The sequence below is a fragment of the Apodemus sylvaticus genome, chromosome 7, assembly GCF_947179515.1.
Source record: "Apodemus sylvaticus chromosome 7, mApoSyl1.1, whole genome shotgun sequence".
NCBI lineage: Eukaryota > Metazoa > Chordata > Mammalia > Rodentia > Muridae > Apodemus > Apodemus sylvaticus.
In genome coordinates, this window is record NC_067478.1 from 48,223,535 (window position 1) to 48,232,059 (window position 8,525).

Consider the following 8,525-nt stretch of genomic DNA (forward strand, 5'->3'; position numbering starts at 1 on the left):
ACAGATACTGAGAGCCATAGTCAAACATCAGACAGAGCTCAAAGAGTCAGTCTTTTTGTGGAAGAGGAGGGGATATAATTAATTGAAATAGAGGTCAAGGACACTACAGAAAGACCTACAAGATCAACTAACCTGGGCCAAATAAGGCTCACGGAAACTAAACTACCAACCAATGAGCATGCAGGGGCTGGACCTAGGCCCCCTACACATATGTAGACAAACAACTTGGTCTTCTTTTAAGTCCCCTAACAATTGGAGCCAGGGATGTCTTGACTGTTGTCTGCTATTGGATCCCCTTCCCCTACCTGGACTGCCTAGTTGGTTTTCCGTGGGAGAGAAGATGCTTAGTCCTGCTGAGATTGGATATCCCAGGGTGGAATGGTACCCAAGGCAGTGGTGGGCTCTCTGTATCTGAGGAGAAGGGGAGGGAGTAATGGGAGGAGGGATTTGCAAAGACAGGACTGGGAGGAGAGGAAGGAGGAGGGACTGTGATCGGAATGTAACATGAAAAAATATGAAAAAAAAAAGAAATTTGTTCATTTTGTTGTTGTTGTTTAGCTACTGTGGATTAGAGAATAATTGTTCATTTTTATAGAAGCTGCAGTTAAACATCAAACAATGTGAATAACTAGAAAAGCACCCTACCACAATAAAAAATTGTTTGATTAGCTTTCTGTACTAACAACCGCCTTTTCTTGCTAAGAATGGTAGTAGTAGAGAGATGTCCTCCACAGGTTCATGAGCTACATGACTAGTTCCCAGCAAGTCACACAGTTTTGGCAGGTCTGGAAACTTCAAGAAGTGATACCTATTTGCAAGTAGTAGATCACTAGGAGGGGTGACATTGAACATTATTCCTGGTCCCCAGTTCCTTTGGTGCTCCTCAACAAGCCACAATCTCCTGCTTCCATGATGCCTGTCTGAGGGAAAGGAGCCAAATCTCTAGAGACAAAAGTCTCTAAACCATGAGACTGAATAAACCTTTCATCTTTGGGGTTGTTCTATCACATATTAGGTCACAGTAAGGCACAGAGAAGCGTCTTTTTGTTAATCCATATCTCTCCTGTGAGAAACTCTGTGGAGTAACAAAGGCCTATGGGACAGACACAGAATCTTTACTTCCTTATTTGATGGCTTAAATTAACTGTTTTTCTTTTTTAATTCTTATTTTTATTTTTTAATTTCATTAACTCTGCTACCCTGCAAATAACGTTTGCCTCTGTTTCCATTTCCACACAGGACCATGGTCATGTTAGTGCTGTATATCTCCACTGTCTCCTTCCCTATGACCCAAGGGAGAGGTATTCATTTGCAACATACAGAGTCTCATAATAAAGTTCTGAGCGATAACAGTAATGATAATTGGATAATTATAATTGCCTAGGATGTCCTATAAAGTATATTTGAGTAAAGTTTCCTCTTGTCTCTCAACTGTGAAAAGTAAACTGAGTTTCAGAGTCTGGACTCTGAGCTTCAGACAACTTGCGCACAAGCAGACTCACAGCTCCTACACGCCATCCTCTAAGTTTCTTTTCTTAGCTAGAAAATCCCTCTACCTCATATATTTCAGCAAACACATTATCCCCAAAATCAGCTTTCCTAATGGCCCAGACTTTTCTGGCCCTGGTCCCTCTGGGGCTCTTTGTTTCCATTGTTGCCTCCTGTGCATCCTCATAAATCTATGCTTGCAATTCAGAATTGCACTCTCCTCTGCTAAATGCATACCACTTACTCCTTGAGTGCTCTGCTGGATAGGTGAATACAACACAATGAAACCAGAGGCTTTATCTGGACCAGAGTCTATCAACCACCTGTCAAGAATTACTACTGTGATGGTGTTTATACTAGCTGTCTTAGTTCCTATGGTGAAATACTCTGATAAAACAATATCCGGGAGAATGGTTCATTTTGGCTTACAAGTTCAGTGCATCATAGCAGGGAAGTCAAGGCAACAGCACCATGAATCGACTGTTTACAATACTTGCAGAGTCATGAACAAAGAGCAATGAACAGATACAGTCTACATTTTTAGATGTTAGAGTCCAGGATCCCTGCCCAAGTAATAGTCCCAGCCACAGTCAGAATATGTTTTTCCACATCAATTAATCTTATCAAGGTAATCCTTCAGAGGCATGCCCCATACCTTTCCCCTAGATGAGTCTAGACATTGGCAAGTTGATAATTAACATTAACCATCACATTAACCCTTAGAAAGAATATTAGCCTTCCTATAGGTGGGCTTATTGAAGCAAGATAAGCCTAACATTATATGTGAAGTGCCTCCTCAAAGGTGAGAAAAGCCTCTGCACACGGGGATAGGTCTTTCTTCATTTCTTTTATACTTAAACTTAATTGGAATCTATTTCCTACCATGCAGCATCCCCTAAACTCATATTGATTCCTGTCTGCTACAATTAACTTTACATGTATGAAAATACATGGTTTGGGGCCATGAATCAACATCACAGGCCTTCCTCTTAATGAGGCACACCAATCATAAATCAGGGGACAATGTGCACAATATATACAGCCCAGTTACTATGAATAATGCTACAGTCAATACAGAAATGCAAATCATAATTTTGATTTTTTTTTTGATTAAGTGACCAAGTTTGAAATTGCTGATCAAGTAGAAGTTCTGGTTTTCATTTTTGAGAAACATCTACCTTGGTTTTGATAATAGTTACATCATTTTGCACTCACACAGTGTAAAAACAAGCAAATTTCTCTACATCTTCAATAATGCTATCTTCAGGGGTTTTATGTCTTTTTTAATGGGTGTAAGGTAATAGCTTATTGTCAACGTGATTAATGTTTCTTTGGTGATGTTGAACCAAAGGTCTGCTGACCATTTCTATGTCTGAAGGAAATGCTTGTTTACTTCCTTTGCCTATTTGTTAATTAGGTTTTATGCAGTTTTAGTTTACTTCCTCTTTTTTTTTCCTTTTGAGTTGGATGTTACATGGTAAATGCAACTTTTACTCACCTGATATAATTGTAGTCTTGGAGGCTTACTTCTGAATAAGCTCACCCTTTCTAGTTCTTTCTGAAATCTGGCTGGCTGATTCAACGCAGCTGCTCTAGACCAAACTATTCCTCTCCAAGCTGACTGATTCAAACTGGCTTCTCTTAGCTTCTGACTGTGTTACTCTGCTTGGCCTCAAACTAACTCTTGCTCATTCTGTTTTTACCTGCCACAAAAATTGTAAAACTGTCCAGGTAAAACTGCCTTTTCTCTCCTCCTCCTCCTCCTCCTCCTCCTCCTCCTCCTCCTCCTCCTCCTCCTTCTCCTCCTCCTCCTCCTTGCCCTGCTCCTCTGTCTCTGTCTCTTCTCTCCCTCTCTCGCTGTCCCCCCCTCTCTTCTTTTAAGTTGCCTCTGTCTTTCCTGTGCTGTTCTCATAAGGGTTGGGCATATCTATCTCTGAATCACTCTGACAAATCTTTCTCTTATTGGTCACTTTGTTTGCTCTTCAATTAGCTATCACTTTCAAACATGGCTGCTTCCTTCTACAAAATAACCTTACCTACATTGTTTGGGATTAAAGGTGTGTACTAAGGATATGTCTGCATTCCAGCCAGAACAGCCATGTTGTTGTACCAAAATTCCCCCACATCTTCCTTTTCTGCTAAAAATTGTACATAGCTCAACTTTTATAATAGAAACAATTATCAATGCTACAAACTTAACAGTCAAAATGTCCTTATGAAGATTCGTTCGTGTGATGATCCTCCATAACCACTATCCTTTATCTTTCAGCAAATATCCATTTCAGCATCACAAGGTTTTCCAGTATGCTCTTGGATTGGATCTTTATCAGTTTCGATGGAACCCATAGTCTTTCATCACCTGTAGAGATGTAAACAAAACTACTTCCCCAGCAGAACATATTCCCTGTCTTCCCATTTTGATGTTAAATCACTGTGAAAGTATATGGCTTGATCTAATTCACCAGTTTTTTTCTATAGTCCAGTGTCTTTCAGCTAATCCCATTTCTCCTTTCTGCTTATCAGGGTATGATTAGATTTTTATGAATCCATAAATAAACTAGACATGTAGATGCTCACATTCCATACCAGACACCCAGATTTCTCACCCATCTAAACACAGAAATAATCAAACCATATTACATAACATGGCAACATACAGTGTCCCCAATACCTAGTTTGGCTTTCTCTGGTTACTCTGTGGATAGCTGAAGGAAATGCCTGGCTTGTGTTGTGGTAGGAGCTAACCCTCTGCAGGAGTTTCCCTAAGAATCCCTAAGTGATTACTTGGCTTATCCCTTGCTGATCTGTATTCATTATTCCAACACCTATCCTGACCACACCTTCTGACAAAGGCTGTGGGGGTTTCTAGAGAAATGCCTACAACATTCTTCTAATGACCTCATCTCCTGCAACCAAAACAACCAATGGACACTTTTATATCTAAGATTATTATTGTTAGCCATTGCTTGTCCAATTACATAGTCATTAGGGTCAATATCAACAGTAATTCTATCCATGGGTGCTGATCAAGTTTTTACACTCGACATTTACATTTTCAAAGGGGAAATCATTTGAAATGTAAATAAATATATCAATAAAAAAAAAGAAAAAAAAGTTAAAGTGTCTATTAGTACCCTTTTCATATCTGGATCTGATATTGCCCTGTTTATAGCTCACATTAAATATCTCTCTGGGGCTTTGTATAGTCTTTGTGAATGACACAGACCATTTTACTTGTTCCTCTACCTCATCCCAGGCTCTTTAAGCTACTGAAGTAGATTGTATAATAATAGACTCATCAAATTGCATCTACTGTATTAAGTCAACAAATGGACCTTCTCCTAACAATTGATCTTTCAGGATATTAACACCTTCAGACCTATTATGATTTCCATAATTGTAGCTTATTCTTGACACTATGTCAGCCATGTGGTTTCCACTACAGCTGCTGTTAAATCTTTCTAGTCTTGAGGGACAATCCTATCTGGGTAGCCTAGATACTTAGCATTTGTTTCACATAGAGGGAGTACATTTCATATGTCATTATTGATTATTTAAAGTGTTTAAAAGCCTGTATTTTAACAGGATTCCAGGCCAGATTTTTTTTTAATTTTCACTATCTTCTGGCATTTGTTCCCAGGTACCTAGGAAAGCTAGGAGAGGTGCTCACCTTTCCTCAATTTCATTAAGAGACCATTCTGTGGGTTCAATGGGCTGCCTATCTCGATCCTCAATTTCATTAAGTACCATAGGTTTTTATTAAACACTTCCTGTTCCCTTAATTCCTTTGTCTTTTGTCTTTCAAGCCGTTGTTCTTTCACAGCTAATTTTTCTTGTTATTTTTTTGTTGTTGTTATTTTTTCCAGTCCTTTCTGAGAGGAAATATATAAAAATTGCAGTTGAAAGCAGGGAGGACTTTACTACTGTGGTGCTCACAATTTCTCTCTCTCTCTCTCTCTATATATATATATAGATATAGATATAGATATAGATTGGTGGGTGGGTTTGGTTTTTTTCCAAGACAGGGTTTCTCTGTGTAGCTCTGGCTGTCCTAGAACTCACTCTGTAGACCAGGCTGGCCTCGAACTCAGAAATCTGCCTGCCTCTGCCTCCCAAATGCAGGAATTAAAGGCGTACGACATCACTGCCCAGCGGTCACAATTTCAATAAGTACTGTGATGGCTTTTTCAAGTAACATTTCTAGCCCCTCAACTCCTACCCTTGGTGTTAAGGATCTAAAGTGGAGTTTCCTGTTTTTAATGAAGGAAAAGTCTGTCTATATAATTAAAATTCTGTTTTGGGGTGGTTTGCTATAATTTGATGTCTCGGAGGCTCCTGAATACTTCCTTGCTCCTAGCTCAAGGCTCCCAATCTCTTCGGGCATCCAGCCAAACTGGAAGAACTAATGCTTCCTCTGGAGCAAATTTCTTCTCTGGCTTTCTGTCAGATGTCTCCTCTCCTCTGAAACATTTCTGTTAGATGGTCTCTGCTTTTTGCAACACTGGTAGACTTTGTTCTTTTCCAATCATATTGTAAGCCAGATGCAAATGTAACATGTATTCCCTGACTTCCATTCTGATGTTAAAACTTTTTAAAAGTACACCAGTTGATATAATTCAGCAGTTTTTTCTGCAATCCAGTGTCTTTCAGATACATGTTCAATTCCTTTGCCTATGTGTCAATCAGATTGCAATTAGTTTCACTTCTTTATTTGTTTTCTTTTGAGTTATATGTTACATACATTGGAATTCATTCATTCATCAAACATATGGTTGACAGATATTTCCGTTAATATTTTAGATTGCCTTTTACCTTGGCTGTCTGCTTTGATGAGTGAAGCGTTTAGCTTTATGTAGTCCTGCTTCATTTTGCCTTGCCATCTGGATTTCGGGAATATAATTCAATAAGTCAATAAGGAAACTAAAAGATTTATTCCAGTATTTTCTTTGGTGAGTTTTAGCATCTCAGACCTTATGTTCTTGTCTTTCTTCATGTCTGCTGACTTCTTCTCTGGTAGAAGAGAGGTCCAAGTCTCACTCTGTTGAATGTGGAGATACAGTTTGCCTTGCACTACTCATTAAAGCCATCATCCCTTCCTATTTGTGCTCTTGTCGCTGTTCTGGAGGACCAGATGACAATATATTATCTATAGTACTTGCAAATCTAAGTACATTTTTATTAGATATATTCTTTATTTACATTTCAAATGAGTTCCCCTTTCCTGGTTCACCCCCCACAAATGTCCCATAAGCCCTCTCCCCTCCCCCTGGTCCCCAATCAAGTCCCTCCCAAAATTATGGAACACTTCACAAATTTGCGTGTCATCCTTGTGTAGGGGCCATGCTAATCTTCTCTGCATCTTCCAGTTTTAGTATATGTGCTGCCAAAGCGAGCACGCAAATCTAGGTTCTATCGCCTAAAATGCCACAACCTCAGGATATAACCCCCATTTGTAAAAAGTGGTGAGTGCTACTGATATAAAATCTGAGATCTAAAGAATGCTAGAGACAAAAGTTTCTGTTTTCTTAAAAGCTAGCAAATTTTATAAAAGAAAAGAGTAAGGAGCCTCTTTAGGTCTAATGTCCTTCATCCCCAGTAGATGTCTTCCTCTTATCCCTTCAAAACAATGTCAGGTGCTCTTTGTCCTACTTCACTTCAAGTACTGCTGCCTTCATCTAGCTGTAGTCTCGGTGGACACAGTTTTTGCCTGATTTCCTGGGAAGGCAGGAGCGGATAAAGGATGGGTATCCCATTAGCTGGCACTACATTCACAAGACACATGTGCTGTTTAAAGTAGTCTTGGATTGTAAAACCAGTTATTATTTTGGATGTGTTTAATTCACCACTGTTTACATAATATCCTTCACCCAAAGTTAAAATCTAATTTTAGAATTTGAATGATTTAATAAAACAATTACTTTAGACTTCTTGCTGCTCATGCTCTCATCTCATTACCTAAACAGTAAATACAGTAATTTAAAATGCTTTGATAGCTTTGGTGTTACATAAAACAAAGCTTATGGTTTTCACCTCATTCTGCTTCCTGTCCTTAGTAGAATTTCTCGAACATCTCAAAAATTACCCCAGATTTTGCCATTTCTAAATGTAATTACTTGATTTTTAAAATTTACTGCCAAAATTGTTTCTTTTTTTTTTATTCGATATAATTTATTTACATTTCAAATGATTTCCCCTTTTCTAGCCCCCCACTCCCCAAAAGTCCCGTAAGCCCCCTTCTCTTCCCCTGTCCTCCCTCCCACCCCTTCCCACTTCCCCGTTCTGGTTTTGTCGAATACTGCTTCACTGAGTCTTTCCAGAACCAGGGGCCACTCCTCCTTTCTTCTTGTATCTCATTTGATGTGTGGATTATGTTTTGGGTATTCCAGTTTTCTAGGTTAATATCCACTTATTAGTGAGTGCATACCATGATTCACCTTTTGAGTCTGGGTTACCTCACTTAGTATGATGTTCTCTAGCTCCATCCATTTGCCTAAGAATTTCATGAATTCATTGTTTCTAATGGCTGAATAGTACTCCATTGTGTAGATATACCACATTTTTTGCATCCACTCTTCTGTTGAGGGATACCTGGGTTCTTTCCAGCATCTGGCAATTATAAATATGGCTGCTATGAACATAGTAGAGCATGTATCCTTATTACATGGTGGGGAATCCTCTGGGTATATGCCCAGGAGTGGTATAGCAGGATCTTCTAGAAGTGAGGTGCCCAGTTTTCGGAGGAACCGCCAGATTGCTTTCCAGAGTGGTTGTACCAATTTGCAACCCCACCAGCAGTGGAGGAGTGTTCCTCTTTCTCCACACCCTCTCCAACACCTGCTGTCTCCTGAATTTTTAATCTTAGCCATTCTGACTGGTGTAAGATGAAATCTCAGGGTTGTTTTGATTTGCATTTCCCTAATGACTAATGAAGTTGAGCATTTTTTAAGATGCTTCTCCACCATCCGAAGTTCTTCAGGTGAGAATTCTTTGTTTAACTATGTACCCCATTTTTTAATAGGGTTGTTTGGTTTTCTGGA

The 8,525-nt window shown here is 39.2% G+C and overlaps 1 non-coding gene across 1 annotated transcript; it reads right to left on the reverse strand.

Annotated features, from left to right (window-relative positions):
* Positions 1-6,778: 6,778 nt before the first annotated feature.
* On the reverse strand, positions 6,779-6,884 carry LOC127690241 (U6 spliceosomal RNA). The gene has a single exon (XR_007978982.1). It is a non-coding gene; the product is annotated as a U6 spliceosomal RNA (small nuclear RNA).
* Positions 6,885-8,525: the final 1,641 nt, after the last annotated feature.